The sequence below is a fragment of the Pseudophryne corroboree genome, chromosome 6 (genome assembly GCF_028390025.1).
Source record: "Pseudophryne corroboree isolate aPseCor3 chromosome 6, aPseCor3.hap2, whole genome shotgun sequence".
Classification (NCBI taxonomy): Eukaryota; Metazoa; Chordata; class Amphibia; order Anura; family Myobatrachidae; genus Pseudophryne; species Pseudophryne corroboree.
In genome coordinates this window covers 78,542,047-78,563,359 of record NC_086449.1, presented here as the reverse complement: position 1 = coordinate 78,563,359, position 21,313 = coordinate 78,542,047, and positions in this window count along the sequence as shown.

Genomic DNA, 21,313 nt, shown 5'->3' with positions numbered 1-21,313 from the left:
AGAGAGGAGCGAGAAAGAAAGAAGGTATCAGGGAAAGTGAGAGAATAAGAGATGGCAGAGCGAGAGGGTGTCAGGGATGGAAAGAGAAGATAAGCGCCCTCACTGACTTGTAGGTGGGGGTAGGTTGATCTTGAACACACAAGGGTGGAGGCCAGTGGGGGTGGGCTTAATAATCCATATTTTCAGGAGAGGGGTGGTCACTTCTGCGGGGGATAGCACCGCAGCCTGGGGGGTCTAAAATTTAGATTTCACCGGTTCCTGAATAAGAGAGACTCAGCTATCGGATGGTACCTGGGTCAAGTAGATCTGGCCGGTGTTTCCAGAGATATCAGGGGTCAAAGTTCAAACAAATGCTACCAAGGAAACTGGACTTATCTCTAGTGTGGAGCTGGCACTAGGACCCGGTGCTTGAAGCAGGATATCTCCGGTTCGATTAGTGGTAGAAATTCGGAGTTTTACAGAACCGGAGATTTCCAGCCAAGACGAGGAATAAATGTTCCACAAACAGCTCATTTAATTTCTCCATAGATAATGCATGGTCCCGCCCACTTTGCAGCCAGATATCTCCGCGACCCCTGGTCCTATAAAAAATCAGATAACGCTTCCAAAAAGGAATGACTCTCCTCTTTCAGGGGACACCCGGGTCGCCAGGATCGGACTGGAAATGCCGTAATGGGAAGAGACCGACACGAGGGTCACCCTTGAGCCTGTCTCCGGTTAGGAAAAATTGCGGTTTTATAGTTTTGCAGGCAGATATCTCCGTGGCGCATGGGTCTATCAACAAGCTGACAACGGTTCCCAAAAGCTGGAAATCTCGCCTTTCAGGGGACACCTGGATCTTCAGAATTGAACAGGATCATCCAAAATGGCTGGCCATTCAGTATAGGGGATATCTACGGTCCTATGCCGGTCACTGTTATGCATCCTGTACCCTCTTCACAGCAGGAGCCCCATTGTCTCTGGCATTTCTGCCTCTAATCGGCGTTGTTTGTCCTTGAGGGGGAAGTAGGAAAGGTGACAATGTCCGTGGCTGGAGAAGGTATGTATGAGCATCAGCGGAGGCGGGTGAGCTGGCTGACACTGCTGGCGGGTGTTACACTGGGGAGCATTAGCGAATTTACTGCTAGACAATTAAGCACTGGCCGGGCACCCTGGACCTGTCGGGCCCTAGGCAGCTGCTTTGGTTGCCTAGTGGTAAATCCGCTCCTGGGTGGGAGGCAATGGAGAAGTGCACTCTGCAGGTCAGGAGCCCGGCGGCAGCCGACTCCATTGCCTCCCACAGTTCCGCCACTGGGTCTCATGTCTCTCATCTTTCTCTTGGCAATGCCCAATAGATTCTCTTTGGGGTTCAGGTCAGGCAAGTTGGCAAATCCATCACAGTAATACCACAGTCATTGAATCAGGTTTTGGTACTTTTAGCAGTGTGGGCAGGTGCCAAGTCCTGCTGGAAAATGAAGTCCTAAATCAGGCTGTGATTATTGAGGTACCCTGTTCTTATAGGAGGTATACGCAATGCTTTAGCATACCTGCCGGCCTTCCATATTTCAGCATTACAGTCTCTATTTAAGGGCTGTGTCCAGAGCTGGCGTGATGCGCTCCTCGTGGTCAGCAATGCAAGGTGGTGCCTGGCTGGAGAGTCGCTCTCCCTGCTCTGCTGCTTGCTGTGCCTGTCAAACTGTATGACAGACAGCGGCAAGCTAAGACAGTGCAAGGGACCTCAGTGCCGATCCCCCACCCCCGGTTCTCCTCTCCCCAAAGAGGCGGACATTGCTACTTAGAAAGTGGTGGGCCTGGCCGGGGAGCAGGGCGGCATTTGCTTCATGAGCTGGTACACTTTAAGACATTTAGGGCCACAGCTGAGAAGGCAAAGGATGCTGCCCAACCACAATCAGATCAGAGCAGCTGGGCAGCACGGTCAACCAGTCTCCTGGCTGCCAGTCACATGACTCTCCTCATCAGCAGAACACACAGCTCAGCTGCGCTGCACTGTGCCGCAATCATTGTGCACTGTAGACTTTTTTGACAGCTAGTATTACTGATTGGCTAATAATTTATGTGGGATTATCCAAGCACTGATTGGTGGATTAATATAGGACTTCTTCATGCAGTTTAACTAGATGCAGTTGATTAGTTTGCAGCAATAAGGGTTAAGGTTGAGTTGTAGGATTCTCTGGATTGCTGGAGCGGAGCTTGTTAGCAAGACCCGGGACATAGCTCGCAGGACTTGATTCCAGACTGCAAGCAGGTCTGCACTGCAGGAAAGCCGGGGCGTGGCTACAGACTTGATTCCAGACTGTGAGCAGGTCTGGATTGCAGGAAAGCCGGGATACGGCTAGAGACTTGATTCCGGACTGCAAGCAGTTCTGGATTGCAGGAAAGCCAGGACGCGGCTACAGACTTGATTCCAAACTATGAGCATGTATGGATTGCAGGAAAGCCGGGACGTGGCTACAGACTTGATTCCAGACTATGAGCATGTATGGATTGCAGGAAAGCCAGTATGCGGCTACAGACTCGATTCCAGCCTGTGGAGCAAGTCTGGACTCCAGGAAAGCCAGGATGCGGCTACAGGAGCAAAGTCAGTGAGTACCAGATGGAGTTGCACTAGAGTCCATGAGCAGAAACCTGGAACAGAGAGTCACTGCTGGAACCCTTAGCAGATTGTGGACAACAAAGCACTGACACCAGGAAGTGCTAGTGAATGATATTTATAACCCTGGGTCACAGTTGATTGGTTCCTCCCTGCTGATGCTGTTTCCTGTGAGTGACCATTGGTGCTTAGTGGAGAAGAACCCGGAAGTAACATGGCGGCGCCCGGAGCCAGCCCCATGTGGGATGCCAGCCGCAGCAGCAGGATGAGGGGAGAGTCAGGACTTGCGGCCGCCAGCATGGAGACCTAGACGCGCCGGGAAAGAGCATGAGCGATAGAAGTAAGAATGTGCCCTTTGTGACAAGGAGGCGTGGAGTACTTCTGAGGAATGATTTAAGCTGTGGGATGTGTGGGGTTCCTCTGGGGTATGATTCTGATTGTGGGAGGCGTGGGGTACTTCTGGGGCATGATGCTGATTGTGGGAGGAGGGGTGTACCTCTGGGGCATGATTCTGATTGTGGGACGTGTGCGGTACTTCTGGGGCATGGTTCTCATTGTGGGAGGCGTGGGGTACTTCTGGGGAATGAATCTGATTGTGGGAGGAGGTGCTTTATCTCTGGGGAATGATTCTGATTGGTGGAGGAGGAGGGGCACATCTGGGGAATGATTCTGATTGTGTCACCCTATTGACTGTCACCCACTGTCTCCCCCCAGAGTCATCTACTGCCGTGATTCACTGCCTTTCTCCAGTGGCACCCTCTGACTCTCCCATATATAGGAGGGCAGTAAATGTATAGTTTGCAGGGGGGAATCGCCAAACACCTTTGCACCGGCTCTGGCTGTGTCCTGTCATCATTGGAACTGCATTGTCCTGATATGCCCAGGAGTTGTGAGGTACTTTGCCCAGGAGCTGGTTTACTTTGTAGGATGCTGTGTAAATCTTGTGCGCCATATAAATGGGAAGCTGTCACCATACCGCTAGTCGGGTTCCCGGACGTCGCAATGCCGACGCCGGAATCCCGACTAGCGTTGAAACACTGACACTGGAATCCCAGCGCCACAGGCTTTCATCCCTCTATTGGTGTCCACAACACCCATAAAGGGAGAATAAATCCCATGGCGAGCGCAGTGAGCCACCGTGCCCACAGTGTAGCGAGCCCGCAAGGGACTTGCTTTCACTTGCCCCACTGCCGGCATACAGGTGTCCGCTATCCCGCTGTTGGTACACTGATGGTCGGGATACCGCCTACCGGCTTTACATACCGATCCCATATAAATAGAGCATTCAAATAATAATAATTATTACTATTATTATTGTGGGTGCCGCACACATGCCAAAGGGTGAGAGGAGTGGGGCAAGAGAGGAATTAGGTACAGCTGATTGCTTTTCAGCGCTAGGCATGCCCCTGGGTCACAGACATACCCCCTCCATGATGTGGACATGCCCTCAGCCATGATTAGCATACCCTATATTTTGGGAGGTATCTCTTTAGTAAAGAGGTCCATTTTTATAGATCATTTAGATATTGTACTAGCGTGGGGGAGGGTCTGCTCAGAGGTGGAAGGGAATTCCAGAAGTGGGTAATGTCACAGGAAAAAACCAAGCGCCCTACTGTGAGTTTCCCCTCATGCACCTTCTATGCGCAGTGCCTTGAGTATCCCTATTGAATTGTTTGCAAATCATGCTCACTATAACTGTTTTCCCCCCAACGTTTTCTAACATCTCATTTTTTTTCCCCCGCAAGTTTATATGATCCCTAACTCCCCTTTCAAGGCTTTGGGGTCTATTTATTAAGCCTCACCTGGAGATAAAGTTGACGGAGATAAAGTACCAGCCAATCACCTCCTAACTGTCATTTTTCAAACCCAATCTGTGACATGGCAGTTAGGAGCTGATTGGCTGGCACTTTATCTCCATCCACTTTATCTCCAACCAAGGCTTAATAAATAGACCCCTAAGCCTTGAAAGGAGAGTTAGGGATCATTTACACAGGAGGGAGTTCCTTAAAATCGAGCCATCTAAACCAAATATCTCTAAAAGTCACAATCCTCTGACATGGAAATGTTGTCCATATCCATGTAAAAGTCAATCTTGGAAAACCAGTCTGAAATGGTTGGAGGAGAGGAGGACCACCGATGTACCAGAATAACTGTTTTCACTGGGTTATTCAGATGTTTCAAATGGGACATTTTATAGCTTGGGATGGGCAGGAGGAAAAGCCAGAAGGTGGAGGCAGAAGGTTCTGCTCACCAAGAATTTTAGCCGAAAGCTTGAGCACTGCGTCCCAGTAGGGAAGGACAGTCCCACCAAATGAGGGTTGGACAGCCAACATATGATGAACATATAGAACAAATGTTGGAGGCACCATATATGCATTTTATACATAGGACATCTGGTACCAGTGAGTGATCGGTTTGTACTGTGTCTCTACAACACAGGTACTCGGAGAACAAGAATGTGCCAGTTCAAAGATTTTGGCCCATGCGTTGGCTCCAAGCTCCCTGCACAGCTTATGTTCCCATGTGAGAGAGTGGGAGAGACAGTGGAGTGATGTATCGTTGGCAAGGTGGGAAACCAGGGAAGGATAGCTACTGGAATTTGGCACATCCTCGATCCAGATCCATTACTTGGCCTCTGGTCCACTCTAATACACAGTTGGCTCGGTAGTAGCTAAGGATGTCAGGAAGGTGAATGCAGCTATAATGCTTACTGTAGGTCTATGAAGGGTACGTAGATTCAGATGTGGGTGGCATCTACCCCACAAGAGATCCCATATCAATTTCTGGACAGCTAAGAACCGCTTGGGGGGAATATGCAAAAGAAGACCCTGGAGAAGGTACCAAACCAAGAGAACATTCGAGACTGCCAAGTCTGTAACTCAGACCGCAATTAACCAAAAGGGGAATTAAGTATTTTAAATGGGTGGGATGCCAGATAAAAAGAAAAATATGTTCGATAGCTGAAGTCTCCATACTAAGATTCAGAGCACATTTGTTTTATATGAATAAGTGTGATCATACTCAGTTGGGGAAGGGGAAGCAGACACATATTAGTGGTGTCATTTAAAAAATGAATTGTTATATTTGGATACTGTATGTTTCACTTCACATTTTTGAATGATCCATGTACACATTAATCTACTCTCTTTCTTCCTACATATACCACTGCCCTTAACCCTTCCCTTCATTACTTCTCACCACTACCCCCTTTCTCACCTGCCTGTACCTCTCAGTGCTCTGCCCTCTACACCCAGATTTAGGGGTGTGGCCGCCCCTAGGTACAACAGTAACAGCCGCCCCTCGCCTACCTAATTTTATTATTTTTATTGATTGGTTATAAACCCTCATTTGACGATAGCCAATTTAATAGAATAATAAAGAAAAAGCCACTAGCTATGACATTTTTTTTTTAAACTATATATATATATATAATTACTATGTAGGACAGCTTACAGGGCAGTATGTGCATGTCCTACCCGTTTACACTCCATTCAAGATGGCACATGGTACAGTACAGTGGAGATATTTTGCAGTTATTGGTATTTCTTGGACTGACAGCACCAACACAATCATCCAAGTGCCCTCATGTAAAGTACCCACAGTTATTCAACTAGAGACCCGTGATCAACTAACAGGAAGAGAGATTAATTACCCTACACCCACAGTGCTTTCTCTCCCATTATAGTGGATGAGCTCTTTGCTCTCCTCTCTTCCACTTCCACTTCAACCTGTCCCCTGAACCCATTCCCTTCTGCCCTGCATCTAGACTGTCACTCTCCGCCTGTACTTCCTCTTCGGTCTTCAATCATAAACTCATCTCTCCTACCCTGAAGAAATTACCTCTTTACCCTACTTCTCTCTCCTTCCGCTGCCCCGTTTTTCTTCCAAACTATTTGAGTATCTTGTGTACAACTGCATGAACCACTTTTTCACCACTCAGGATCTTCTGAACCCTCCACTATATGGCTTCTACACTTCACAGAGTCTGTCCTCAATTAAGGGACCAACCATTAACTCCTGTCTAAGTCACAGAGTAACTTCCTCCTACTAATTTTCCTAGAACCTTCTTCGACCTCTAATACATCAGGTCTACCACCCTCTTCTACCAGGCAACCTTCACTTCCATGGCCTTCACAGAACTTTTCACACCTGGTTCATGTCAGTCATTGCTAAGCAGTCCTTCAGTATCGCTGCTTCTGGCAGTGCCTCCCCATCACTCCCTCAATATTCTTTTCTCTGCCTTCTGCTTTTCCCTCTTTCTTTGTGTGCTAATGTGACCTTGCAACCTCTACTGCCAACTCTGTACAGACAATACCACAATCTACCTCTCCTCCTCTACCCACTCTTCTTTTATCCCATTTGTCTGACTGCCTCTCCACCATCTCCACTTGGATGTCAAAATGCTACCTGAAGTTCAACATGCCCAAAATGGGTCTCACCATCTTTCCTCCTCCTTATGTCACTAACTTCCCAACTAGTCTCATTCATGGATGACAACATGAAATCACCCCGAAGCAAGCTGCCTTGGTGTCACTGGCATTCTGTAGCTTTGCTTCATCCATCCAGTGCCTTGCACCTTCCCTCCAACTCTAGTCACCTCCTCAGGGGTGTAAGTTCATACCAGCAGTCCAGAGGCGACATAGACGGCATTGCCCTCCCCCCCGGAAGCCAATGCTACCACTGCCTCTGGGAGCCACTGCACCTCCTCCTTCTAAATATTTCCAGAATATGTCCATTTTTTTACTCAGGATTTTGCCAAAACCAATCTACTTTCTCTCCATGATTAATGAAACTTTTGATACATTGCCTTCTTATTATTTTTCCCCTCTGCAATCAGTCCCAAATGCAGTGGCTTCTCATTACATACAGAATATTGTCAGATGCCTCTCAAGCTGGTAAATGCATAGCATGAGGAAGGAGATTAATCCAAACTTTGACTCCAAATCAGAGTAGGTTTTATTGAAGATTACATGATACAGGCGATAGAAGATAAACAGCAGTCAATATGATAAGGTATCAGTCTCTTCTGGACTAAGTACTCTACAGCTGTACAGCACTGTGATGCTCCAATAACAGTTATACAACCATCTTTATCTCCGCCTCCAAGAGTTCAGCCATGCTGCCCCCCAATTATGACACTGCCTACCCCACATGACTATGGTCTCCCCCACCTTCCATATAGCCTATCTTGCTCCCACAAAGTATTACTTCTGTTGGGTGTACTCATGGGGTCCGGTTAGGATCCGGACGGTCGGGATCCCGACTGTCAAAATACCTACGCCAGGATCCCGACACAGCTGACAATGCCGGTGCCAGAATCCAGAATGGAATAATAATACTGATACCGAAATACAGAAATCCGGAATCCTGCCCATTCCACTACTGGAACGCTGGACAGGTAAGATTTATTACTGTAATAAGATCTTACAGAGGTAATAAGACACTCAGGATCTGGGTTACTGTAATAAGATGTTACACAGGTAATAAGATGCTCAGGAGCTGGGTTACTGTAATAAGATGTTACATGGGGAATAAGACACTCAGGAGCTGGGTTACTGTAATAAGATGTTACAGGGGTAATAAGACACTCAGGAGCTGGGTTACTGTAATAAGATGTTACAGGGGTAATAAGACACTCAGGCGCTGGGTTACTGTAATAAGATGTTACAGGGGTAATAAGACACTCAGGAGCTGGGTTACTGTAATAAGATGTTACAGGGGTAATAAGACACTCAGGAGCTGGGTTACTGTAATAAGATGTTACAGGGGTAATAAGACACTCAGGAGCTGGGTTACTGTAATGTGATGTTACAGGGGTAATAAGACACTCAGGAGCTGGGTTACTGTAATATGATGTTACAGGGGTAATAAGACACTCAGGAGCTGGGTTACTGTAATAAGATTTTACATGGGTAATAAGACACTCAGGAGCTGGGTTACTGAAATAAGATGTTACAGGGGGAATAAGACACTCAGGAGCTCGGTTACTGTAATAAGATGTTACAGGGGTAATAAGACACTCAGGAGCTGGGTTACTGTAATAAGATGTTACAGGGGTAATAAGACACTCAGGAGCTGGGTTACTGTAATAAGATGTTAGATGGGGGATTAGACACTCAGGAGCTGGGCTACTGTAATAAGATGTTAAAGGGATAATATGACACTTAGGAGCTGGGTTACTATAGTAAGATGTAACAGGAGTAATAAGACATTCAGGAGCTGGGTTACTGTAATAAGATGTTACAGGGGTAATAAGACACTCAGGAACTGGGTTACTGTAATATGATGTTACAGGGGTAATAAGACACTCAGGAGCTGGGTTACTGTAATAAGATGTTACAGGGGTAATAAGACACTCAGGAGCTGGGTTACTGTAATAAGATGTTACAGAGGTAATAAGACATTCAGGAGCTGGGTTACTGTAATAAGATGTTACAGGGGTAATAAGACACTCAGGAGCTGGGTTGCTGTAATAAGATGTTACAGGGGTAATAAGACACTCAGGAGCTGGGTTACTGTAATAAGATGTTACAGGGGTAATAACTAAGACACTCAGGAGCTGGGTTACTGTAATAAGGTGTTACAGGTGTAATAAGACACTCAGGAGCTGGGTTACTGTAATAAGATGTTACAGGGGTAATAAGACACTCAGGAGCTGGGTTACTGTAATAATATGTTACAGGTGTAATAAGACACTCAGGAGCTGGGTTACTGTAATAAGATGATACAGGGGTAATAAGACACTCAGGAGCTGGGTTACTGTATTATGATGTTACAGGGGTAATAACACACTCATGAGTTAATGTAATAAGATGTTACAGGGGTAATAAGACACTCAGGAGCTGGGTTACTGTAATAAGATGTTACAGGGGTAATAAGATGCTCAGGAGCTGGGTACTGTAATAAGATGTTACAGGGGTAATAAGATGCTCAGGAGCTGGGTACTGTAATAAGATGTTACAGGGGTAATAAGACACTCAGTAGCTGGGATACTGTAATAAGATAGTACAGGGGGAATAAGACATTCAGGAGCTGGGTTACTGTATTATGATGTAACAGGTGTAATATTACACTCAGGAGCTGGGTTACTGTAATAAGATTTTGCAGGGGTAATAAGACACTCAGGAGCTAGGATGCTGTAATAAGATGTCACAGGGGTAATAAGACACTCAGGAGCTGGGTTACTGTAATAAGATATTACAGGGGTAATAAGATACTCAGGAGCTGGGTTGCTGTAATAAGATGTTACAGGGGTAATAAGACACTCAGGAGCTGGGTTACTGTAATAAGATGTTACAGGGGTAATAACTAAGACACTCAGGAGCTGGGTTACTGTAATAAGGTGTTACAGGTGTAATAAGACACTCAGGAGCTGGGTTACTGTAATAAGATGTTACAGGGGTAATAAGACACTCAGGAGCTGGGTTACTGTAATAATATGTTACAGGTGTAATAAGACACTCAGGAGCTGGGTTACTGTAATAAGATGATACAGGGGTAATAAGACACTCAGGAGCTGGGTTACTGTATTATGATGTTACAGGGGTAATAACACACTCATGAGTTAATGTAATAAGATGTTACAGGGGTAATAAGACACTCAGGAGCTGGGTTACTGTAATAAGATGTTACAGGGGTAATAAGATGCTCAGGAGCTGGGTACTGTAATAAGATGTTACAGGGGTAATAAGATGCTCAGGAGCTGGGTACTGTAATAAGATGTTACAGGGGTAATAAGACACTCAGTAGCTGGGATACTGTAATAAGATAGTACAGGGGGAATAAGACATTCAGGAGCTGGGTTACTGTATTATGATGTAACAGGTGTAATATTACACTCAGGAGCTGGGTTACTGTAATAAGATTTTGCAGGGGTAATAAGACACTCAGGAGCTAGGATGCTGTAATAAGATGTCACAGGGGTAATAAGACACTCAGGAGCTGGGTTACTGTAATAAGATATTACAGGGGTAATAAGATACTCAGGAGCTGAGTTAATGTAATAACATGTTACAGGGGTAATAAGACATCAGGAGCTGCATTACTGTAATAAGATGTTACGAGGGGAATAATACTCAGGAGCTCGGTTACTGTAATATTATGTTACAGAGGTAATAAAACACCCAGGAGTTGGGTTACTGTAATAAGATGTTAAATGGGTAATAAGACGCTCAGGAGCTGTGTTATTGTAATAAGTTGTTACAGGGGTAATAAGACGCTCAGGAGCTGGGATACTGTAATAAGATGTTACAGGGGTAATAAGGCACTCAGGAGCTGGGTACTGTAATAAGATGTTACAGGGGTAATAAGACGCTCAGGAGCTGGGTTACTGTAATAAGATGTTACAGGTATAATAAGGCACTCAGGAGCTGGGTACTGTAATAAGATGTTACAGGGGTAATAAGACGCTCAGGAGCTGGGTTATTGTACTAAGATGTTCCAGGGACAATAAGACACTCAGAATGTGGGTTACTGTAATATGATGTTACAGGGGTAATAAGGCACTCAGGAGCTGGGTTACTGTAATAAGATGTTACAGGGGTAATATGACACTCAGGAGCTGGGTTACTGTAATAAGATGTTACAGGGGTAATAAGACACTCAGGAGCTGGGTTACTGTAATAAGGTGTTACAGGGGTAATAAGACACTCAGAAGCTTTGTTACTGTAATAAGATGTTACATGGAAATAAGTTACTCAGGAGCTGTTATGTGGTAATATTATATTATATGGGTAATATAAGACACTCAGCTTCAGGAGCTGGGTTTCTGTAGTAAGACATTACAGGGGCAATAAGACACTCAGGAGATTGGTAACTGTAATAAGATGTCACAGGGGTAATAAGACACTCAGGAGCTGGGTTACTGTAATAAGATATTACAGGGGTAATAAGATACTCAGGAGCTGAGTTAATGTAATAACATGTTACAGGGGTAATAAGACATCAGGAGCTGCATTACTGTAATAAGATGTTACGAGGGGAATAATACTCAGGAGCTCGGTTACTGTAATATTATGTTACAGAGGTAATAAAACACCCAGGAGTTGGGTTACTGTAATAAGATGTTAAATGGGTAATAAGACGCTCAGGAGCTGTGTTATTGTAATAAGTTGTTACAGGGGTAATAAGACGCTCAGGAGCTGGGATACTGTAATAAGATGTTACAGGGGTAATAAGGCACTCAGGAGCTGGGTACTGTAATAAGATGTTACAGGGGTAATAAGACGCTCAGGAGCTGGGTTACTGTAATAAGATGTTACAGGTATAATAAGGCACTCAGGAGCTGGGTACTGTAATAAGATGTTACAGGGGTAATAAGACGCTCAGGAGCTGGGTTATTGTACTAAGATGTTCCAGGGACAATAAGACACTCAGAATGTGGGTTACTGTAATATGATGTTACAGGGGTAATAAGGCACTCAGGAGCTGGGTTACTGTAATAAGATGTTACAGGGGTAATATGACACTCAGGAGCTGGGTTACTGTAATAAGATGTTACAGGGGTAATAAGACACTCAGGAGCTGGGTTACTGTAATAAGGTGTTACAGGGGTAATAAGACACTCAGAAGCTTTGTTACTGTAATAAGATGTTACATGGAAATAAGTTACTCAGGAGCTGTTATGTGGTAATATTATATTATATGGGTAATATAAGACACTCAGCTTCAGGAGCTGGGTTTCTGTAGTAAGACATTACAGGGGCAATAAGACACTCAGGAGATTGGTAACTGTAATAAGATGTTACAGGGGTAATAAGACACTCAGGAGCTGGGTTACTGTAATAAGATGATACAGGGTAATAAGACACTCAGGAGCTGGGTTACTGTATTATGATGTTACAGGGGTAATAACACACTCATGAGTTAATGTAATAAGATGTTACAGGGGTAATAAGACATTCAGGAGCTGGGTTACTGTAATAAGATGATACAGGGGTAATAAGACACTCAGGAGCTATGTTACTGTATTATGATGTTACAGGGGTAATAACACACTCATGAGTTAATGTAATAAGATGTTACAGGGGTAATAAGACACTCAGGAGCAGGGTTACTGTATTATGATGTAACAGGTGTAATATTACACTCAGGAGCTGGGTTACTGTAATAAGGTGTTACAGGGGTAATAAGACACTCAGGAGCTGGGTTACTGTAATAAGATGTTACAGGGGTAATAAGATACTCAGGAGCTGAGTTAATGTAATAACATGTTACAGGGGTAATAAGACATCAGGAGCTGCATTACTGTAATAAGATGTTACGAGGGGAATAATACTCAGGAGCTGGGTTACTGTAATATTATGTTACAGAGGTAATAAAACACCCAGGAGTTGGGTTACTGTAATAAGATGTTAAATGGGTAATAAGACGCTCAGGAGCTGTGTTATTGTAATAATTTGTTACAGGGGTAATAAGACGCTCAGGAGCTGGGTTATTGTACTAAGATGTTCCAGGGACAATAAGACACTCAGAATGTGGGTTACTGTAATATGATGTTACAGGGGTAATAAGGCACTCAGGAGCTGGGATACTGTAATAAGATGTTACAGGGGTAATAAGGCACTCAGAAGCTTTGTTACTGTAATAAGATGTTACATGGAAATAAGTTACTCAGGAGCTGTTATGTGGTAATATTATATTATATGGGTAATATAAGACACTCAGCTTCAGGAGCTGGGTTACTGTAGTAAGACATTACAGGGGCAATAAGACACTCAGGAGATTGGTAACTGTAATAAGATGTTACAGGGGTAGTAAGACACTCAGGAGCTGGGTTACTGTAATAAGATCTTACAGGGTGATTAAGACACACATGTGCTGGGTTACAGTAATAAAGTGTTACAGGAGTAATAAGACACTCAGGAGAGGGTTACTATAATAACAAGTTACAGGGGTAATAAGACACTCAGGAGCTGGGCTACTGTAATAAGATGATACAGGGGTTATAAGACACTAAGGAGCTGGGTTACTGTAATATTATGTTACAGGGGTAATAAGACACTCAGGAGCTGAGTTACTGTAATTAGATTTTTCTAGGGTAATAAGACACTTAGGAGCTGGGTTACTGTAATATTATGGTACAGTGGTAATAACGTAGAGATGTGCAGCGGGCACTTTTCGTGTTTTGGTTCTAATTCCACCGCAGTTACAGACGGGATGGCACAAAAAAAAACTAGTCCCCTAACAGCACATGATGCAAAGAAGAAAAAGAGGTGCAATGAGGTAGCTGGATGGCCAAGCTAAGCGACACAAGTGTGCGCCACAAACACCTGGCCCATCTAGGAGTGGCACTGCAGTTACAGACAGGATGGCACAAAAAAAACTAGTCCACAAACAACACATGATGCATAGAAGAAAAAGAGGTGCAAGATGGAATTGTCTTTGGGCCCTCCCATCCACCCTTATGTTGTATACACAGGACATGCACACTTTAACAAACCAATCATTTCAGCGACAGGGTCTGCCACACGACTGTGGCTGAAAAAGAAGCAATCAATCTCTCCTTACACAAACTGTCTCTACATGGAGGATGAGGATGAGGTGGTCATCCTGGCTGATTCCTCACCCCTTTCACTGTGTACATCCTCCTCAGAGTATTAATTCGTCCCCACTGGAATCCACCATCACAGGTCCCTGTGTACTTTCTGGATGCAATTGTTGGTAAAGGTCTGCCCGGAGGAATTTATATTTCATTTTGATGAACATCATCTTCTCCACATTTAGTGGAAGTAACCTCCTACGCCGATCGCTGACAAGGTTACCGGCTGCACTAAACACTCTTTCGGAGTACACACTGGAGGGGGGGCAACTTAGGTAAATAAACCAGTTTGTGCAAGGGCCTCCAAATTGCCACTTTTTCCTGCCAGTATACATACGGACTGTCTGACATGCCTACTTGGATGCTGTCACTCATATAATCCTCCACCATTCTTTCAATGGTGACAGAATCTTATGCAGTCACAGTAGACATATCAGTAATCGTTGGCAGGTCCTTCAGTCCGGACCAGATGTCAGCTTTCGCCCCTGACTGCCCTGCATCACCGCCAGCGGGTGGGCTAGGAAATCTTATCCTTTTCCTTACAGCCCCAGTGGCGGGAGAAATTGAAGGACGAGCTGTTGACGGGTCACGTTCCGCTTCAGTTGACAATTTTACTAACAGCAGGTCTTTGCACCTCTGCACACTTGTGTCTGCTGGAAAGAGAGATACAACGTAGGCTTTAAACCTAGGATCGAGCACAGTGGCTAAAATGTAGTGCTCTGATTTCAACAGATTGAACACCCTTAAATCCTGACAAAGCGAATGAAGGGCTCCATCCACAAGTCCCACATACTTTGCGGAATCGCTCCGTCTTAGCTCCTCCTTCAATTTCTCCAGCTGCTTCTGCAAAAGCCTGATGAGGGAAATGACCTGACTTAAGCTGACAGTGTCTGAACTGACTTCACGTGTGGCAAGTTCAAAGCGTTGGAGAACCTTACACAAGACAGAAATCATTCTCCACTGCCCTTGAGTTAGGTGCATTACCCTTCCTTTGCCTATATCGTAGGTGGATGTATAGGCTTGAATGGCCTTTTGCTGCTCCTCCATCCTCTGAAGCATATAGAGTGTTGAATTCCACCTCGTTACCACCTCTTGCTTCAGTTGATGGCAGGGCAGGTTCAGGAGTGTTTGCTGGCACTCCAGTCTTCGGCACGCAGTGGCCCGCAATTTTTCGGGCCACCGACAGCATCTCCTGCACACCCCTGTCATTTTAAAAAAAAATTCTGCACCACCAAATTAATTGAATGTGCAAAACATGGGACATGCTGGAATTTGCCCAGATGTAATGCACGCACAATATTGGTGGCGTTGTCCGATATCACAAATCGCCAGGAGAGTCCAATTGGGGTAAGCCATTCTGCGATGATGTTCCTCAGTTTCCGTAAGAGGTTGTCAGCTGTGTGCCTCTTAAGGAAAGCGGTGATACATAGCATAGCCTGCCTAGGAACGAGTTGGCATTTGCGAGATGCTGCTACTGGTGCCGCTGCTGTTGTTTCTGCGGGAGGCCATACATCTACCCAGTGGGCTGTTACAGTCATATAGTCCTTAGTCTGCCCTGTTCCACTTATCCACATGTCCGTGGTTAAGTGGACACTGGATACAACCGCATTTTGTAAGACACTGGTGACTCTTTTTCTGAGTCTGTGTACATTCTCCGTATCACCTGCCTAGAGAAGTGGAACCTAGATGTGATTTGATACCGGGACACAGTACCTCAAACAATTCTCTAAGTCCCACTGAACTAATGGTGGATACCGGACGCACATTTAACACCAACATAGCTGTCAAGGCCTCAGTTATCCGCTTTGCAAAAGGATGACTACTGTCATATTTCATCTTCCTCACAAAGGACTGTTGGACAGTCAATTGCTTACTGGAAGTAGTACAAGTGGTCTTCCGACTTCCCCTCTGGGATGACGATCGACTCCCAGCAGCAATAACAGCAGCGGCAGCAACAGCAGGCGTAACCAATCAAGGATCCTACGGAGGAATCCCGGTTAGGAGAGGACTCCTCAGTCTTGATAGTGACATGGCCTGCAGAACTACTGATATTCCTGACTGAGGAGTAAGTTGACGTTGAGGGAGTTGGTGGTGTGGCTTGCAGGAGCTTGGGTACAGGAGGAAGGAGGGATTTAGGTGTCAGTGGACTGCTTACGCTCTTACCCAAAGTTTCACAACTTGACACTGACTTCTGATGAATGCACAGCAGGTGACATATAAGGGAGGATGTTCCTAGGTGGTTAACATCCTTACCCCTACTTATTACAGATTGACAGAGGCAACAGATGGCTTGACACCTGTTGTCCGGATTTGTGGAGAAATAATTCCACACCGAAGAGGTAGCTTTTTTGGTAGTTTGCCCAGGCATCACAATGGGGTGGTCTTCAGTATGCCGGCGGTCGGGCTCCCGGCGACCAGCATACCGGCGCCGGGAGCCCGACAGCCGGCATACCGACACTTATTCTCCCTCGTGGGGGTCCACGACCCCCCTGGAGGGTGAATAAAATAGTGTGGCACACGTAGCGCGCCACTGTGCCCGTAGCGTGGTGAGCGCAGCGAGCCCGCAAGGGGCTTATTTGCGCTCGCCACACTGTCGGTAAGCCGGCGGTCGGGCTCCCAGCGCCGGTATGCTGGTCGCCGGGAGCCCGACTGCCGGCATATCGTAGTGAACCCTCACAATGGGCTTCTTCATCCCACAGACAACAGATGTCTCCCCCGGTGCCTGACTTAAACAAACCACATCACCATCAGAATCCTCATCGTCAACTTCCTCCTCAGCGCCAGCAACACCCATATCCTCATCCTGGTGTACTTCAACAGTGACATCTTCAAATTGAATATCAGCAACTGGACTGTGGGTGCTCCTTCCAGCACTTGCAGGGGGCGTGCAAATGGTGGATGGAGCCACCTCTTCCTGTCCAGTGTTGGGAAGGTCAGGCATCGCAACCGCCGACACACTTGGACTCTCCTTGGGGATTTGTGATACCATCTCAGAACGCACAGTTCTTTTCTGTGCTCTTTCCAGCTTAACTCTTTTAATTTTTCTAGCGGGAGGATGAGGGCTTCCATCGTCATGTGAAGCTGAACCACTAGCCATGAACAGAGGCCAGGGCCTCAGCCGTTCCTTGCCACTCCGTATCGTAAATGGCATATTGGCAAGTTTACGTTTCTCCTCAGATGATTTAAATTTCTTTTTTTGGGTCTTTTTACTGAACTTTGGCTTTTTGGATTTTACATGCCCTCTACTATCACATTGGGCATCAGCCTTGGCAGACGACGTTAATGGCATTTCATCATCTATGTCATGGCTAGTGGCAGCAGCTTCAGCACTAAGAGTAAGTGGTTCTTCTTGATCTTTCCCTATTTTATCCTCCAAATTTTTGTTCTCCATTATTTTTTGGGAGTTATATAAGACTTTGGCCCTCATTCCGAGTTGTTCGCTCGCAAGCTGCTTTTAGCAGCTTTGCACACGCTAAGCCGCCGCCCACTGGGAGTGTATCTTAGCTTATCAAAATTGCGAACGAAAGATTAGCAAAATTGCGAATAGACACTTCTTAGCAGTTTCTGAGTAGCTCCACACTTACTCGGCAACTGCGATCAGTTCAGTCAGTTTCGTTCCTGGTTTGACGTCACAAACACACCCAGCGTTCGCCCAGACACTCCTCCGTTTCTCCAGCCACTCCCGCGTTTTTCCCAGAAACGGTAGCGTTTTTTCGCACACACCCATAAAATGGCCAGTTTCCGCCCAGAAACACCCACTTCCTGTCAATCACATAAACCTCACACGTCAGATGCATCCACTCGCCACTCAAGCACACTTATTCTATGAAATAAAGACACCACAACTGTAATTGGCGTGAAAGGGGTCAGCTTTTATTTTCTGACTGAGAGGAAGGCCTATTAAATGCTAAAACTAAAATGTAGCTTCCCTCTCTAACTAAGGTGGCGGGGAGAAGAACGGTTAACATGATAAAGTAACATGGGTGAAAAAACATTGTAGTACATAAAAATAAGCAATAAAAACATATGTGTGAGGGAGCCTTCTGCCCCCAATGTTCCGGGATCGGCCTCCTGCCTGCATCCCGGACATAAAAATGCAAAAATCCAAGGACAGGGGTCGACCTTCTGCCACTACCCCTGCCCACCAACAGTTGTAGGGACGGAGGTACGCTCCGCCCCTATGAGGTAAAAATTCGGGCCACCAGCCCCGCCATCCACATATGTTTTCACCAATTAATGGGCTCCACTTGGTAGAGTGATGCCCGGAAACTAATTCAAACGACTAAGAAAAATGTTTCTAAAAACACACCCAAACTTCTCACCTTGAAGTCATGGTTAAAAATTAAGTAACCGTTCATAAACCGGCCACCCAAAGCCGACACAATGAACACAACTGCAGAACAGAAAAACAAGTCCCCAGGGAGGGAGGGTGGGTAACGAACAGGCTGAAGAGAGGCAGGAAGTATCCTGCCAGCTGCATATATGCATGACAGGCCAGCCCCCTCTCATGCAGCAGCCAATGGGCCCCCCGGCCCACTCTCTGAGTTCCTCCCAGCCAAAAAACATTAACCCCTCACAGGCCAGGTGATGCCTCGAGCGGCGCTGCGGAGGCCCTGGACGGTGCGTTTATGCCGCTGTGGTCGCATTATGCTCCCTACGCGGTCTTAAACCTCACACGTCAGATGCATCCACTCGCCACTCAAGCACACTTATTCTATGAAATAAAGACACCACAACTGTAATTGGCGTGAAAGGGGTCAGCTTTTATTTTCTGACTGAGAGGAAGGCCTATTAAATGCTAAAACTAAAATGTAGCTTCCCTCTCTAACTAAGGTGGCGGGGAGAAGAACGGTTAACATGATAAAGTAACATGGGTGAAAAAACATTGTAGTACATAAAAATAAGCAATAAAAACATATGTGTGAGGGAGCCTTCTGCCCCCAATGTTCCGGGATCGGCCTCCTGCCTGCATCCCGGACATAAAAATGCAAAAATCCAAGGACAGGGGTCGACCTTCTGCCACTACCCCTGCCCACCAACAGTTGTAGGGACGGAGGTACGCTCCGCCCCTATGAGGTAAAAATTCGGGCCACCAGCCCCGCCATCCACATATGTTTTCACCAATTAATGGGCTCCACTTGGTAGAGTGATGCCCGGAAACTAATTCAAACGACTAAGAAAAATGTTTCTAAAAACACACCCAAACTTCTCACCTTGAAGTCATGGTTAAAAATTAAGTAACCGTTCATAAACCGGCCAACTGCCAGGTTACCAACCTGCCACCGCCACCTAACTAACCACTCGAACTAACCACTAACTAGAGGAGGGGCTAACAACCGACAAAACTAACTAGACACTAATGAACGACTAAACACTAACTAATGCAACTGAAACCTAAACAACTACCGAGGGGGACCGAAGGACTTGTATAAAGTCATCCCAGAAGATAGCCATGCCAGCTGGCGACAAATGCACCCCGTCAGACCGGTAAAGAGTCGGATTCCGGAAAGAGATCCCACTGTGCGGCACGACCAGGCCACCATGCTGGAGGACAGCACTACCGACCACCGAATTGACCCGTCTCCGAACCAAGTCAATCGCCCCCGGGTTAAAGGCTCCACGCCAAGATCGCCGGGGGACCATGTCCGACCAGAGGATCAGGCAAAACGGCCACTCAGCCATAAGTGCCAGCAGCTGGCGCCGGATCTCAAGGCGAATGTCAAGGCCCGTGCGGCGTACCAAATCATTGCCCCCGAGATGTACCACCAAGAACAGCGGATATCCAAAACGGCCAACTGCCGCCCTAAGCCAGTCCCGCAGGCCGTCCCAGCGGAGGCCTCTACGCCCCAACCAGCGCACGGCCCGCAGTTCAGGAAAACGGGTTGTGTCGCAGGCCAGAGCCGACACGGACAGCCAATAGATGTACGAATGGCCCACGAACCATATAAAGTGCGGATCTAACCGCCGTCCTGTAAAAGAAGGGTGTGATGAAGGTCAGAAATTACATAAAATATAGCCTTGACTAAATGGGGAACCTATCTACGTCCCTGACGGGGAGTGGAAAAGGGGGGGGGGGGGGATTGGGCCACCCAATTTGACTTGAGGCAAAAACGAAACTTCGTTAGCCGGCAAAAGCCGTAGTAAAACCAACGATAAAACAAAAATTCCTCAAGGCCCCCACAACCGCAAAATGCAGTTGCGACGAGCGGCTAGTCCTCAAATGGGTGCACTGGGAGGAAAAGGCCTGATATAGCGTCTGACTGCACCAGACCTCCACCTACCCAGTGCCCGGACTTCGACTTCGGACCAACCCGCCGCAGCAGCTGCTGAAGCCGCGCCGATGCGGAAAGAGTGAGTCCCATAGTCGGCCGGAGATAGACCCAGGTACAAGATACAACGCCCCAAAACCGACCGGAATTGATATCTGGTCAACGGGGAACCATCGCTATGGACGAGCCACCCAGTGGGCGTTGGAGGCCGAAGGGACGAATAAGCCAGGGCCGCGGCAACCGGACAAATGCCCCGCGACCCGGCCCGGCCCATTCGAACCCACTGCCCCCTGCCGGGAGCGCTGAATCCTGCACCACAAACCGTCGGGGCGTAGGACGACGTGGGCCGCCAGCATGGGCGAGGCAGAAGTCCGAGAGACGGCCACCAGCTCGCCCACCCTGAACGCGCCGTGGAAGGCCATCGTAAAGGCCGCCCTGAAGAGGCGAACTTCGTATCCCGAGGAGCAAATACTCCGGAGGGATCCCAAAATCCGCCGCAGCAAAGCACCCGTGATCGGCAGACGAGTATCTGGGAGGGGCGGGGACGCCCGAGCCCAACCTTTCAACACCCGCCGGAGGAAAAAGGACTTCGTAAAATCCGCTTCCCCCCGCAGCTGCAGAAAGTATGATATACCCGCCAGAATCCTGTTAACAGACGCCCGCGAGATCCCGTCGGAGTACAGCATCCAGATATATTCTAAGAGTAAAGTGTGAGAGGTCTTACCACTCTGGCCTCGCTCCAGGAGGAAGCGACTCCACCGTTCCCAGGCGGCACGATAGGCCGCAAACGTAGCAGGGGCCAACGATCTGTGTGCTAACTCCTCCAATCCGGGTGGATGACCTGCCACACATAAGCAGGACATAATTCCCCATGGAGTGACGCTGCAGGAGCCAGGCGCCGAAACCGCTGCCAAT